This window comes from Arachis ipaensis, chromosome B01, assembly GCF_000816755.2.
Source record: "Arachis ipaensis cultivar K30076 chromosome B01, Araip1.1, whole genome shotgun sequence".
Classification (NCBI taxonomy): domain Eukaryota; kingdom Viridiplantae; phylum Streptophyta; class Magnoliopsida; order Fabales; family Fabaceae; genus Arachis; species Arachis ipaensis.
The window spans coordinates 706293-707237 of NC_029785.2; positions in this window are offsets into that span (position 1 = coordinate 706293).

Consider the following 945-nt stretch of genomic DNA (forward strand, 5'->3'; position numbering starts at 1 on the left):
ATACATATATAAAAATAAATTCATGATGTGAATGTGAAAGAAAACACAAATAAGGTAGCATGTCAATAATTGGTGCAAATCAAAGAGTAACAGTTTCCAAAGAAGAGACAAATGGTGGTGGGGGTGGTGGTGATATATAGTGGGATCATCATTTAGAGGAGTAATAAGTAATAACCAATAAGGGAAAAATTTTAAGTGCACCGAAAATACCAATGTTTTAGTTGTTTTAATGGTTGATTTCAATTAATATATATTATATATTTTTTATAATTCAGATCAACGATTAAAATAATTAGAACACCGGTATTTTCGGTACACTTAAAACTCTTCCAACCATAACAAGCACTGTATGTAATGAGAGAAGAAACTAAAAATGGAGGTATCCAATGAAATCCCAAGAACTGTTGTGTAATACTTTTTATATATCTTACACTGTTATGGTGCCACCAAATGCCTTGTATTTGCTTCATTTGGTGTTACCTCAGCATTCATTCTTGTCACCAATAATATATATATTAGATTATTATTAGGTTTAATTATTTTGTTGATCTCTATAGATTTATTAAATTTTTAATTAAGTTTTTATAATTTTTTTAAATTAGATCTCTATATTATTTTTAATTTTGTAATTAGATAATTTTCATATCAAAAAGTTAAAATTAATAGAATATTTCTCTCAAAATATATTCGATCAAATATCTATTTAGGTTTTTAATTATGAATATATTTAATTTGCAAAGAAATATTCAACTCTATTATAAAATTAAAATCAATGTAGAGATTCAATTAAAAAAAGTATAAAAACCTAATTAACAATTTAGTAAAACTATAAGAACCAATGGAGTAATTAAATCAAAGAATAATTTTTTAGTATCTGAAAACGAAAGGATTATACAAGAATAAAATATAAATAAATAATAAAAGAGGAAAATACTAATGGCCACT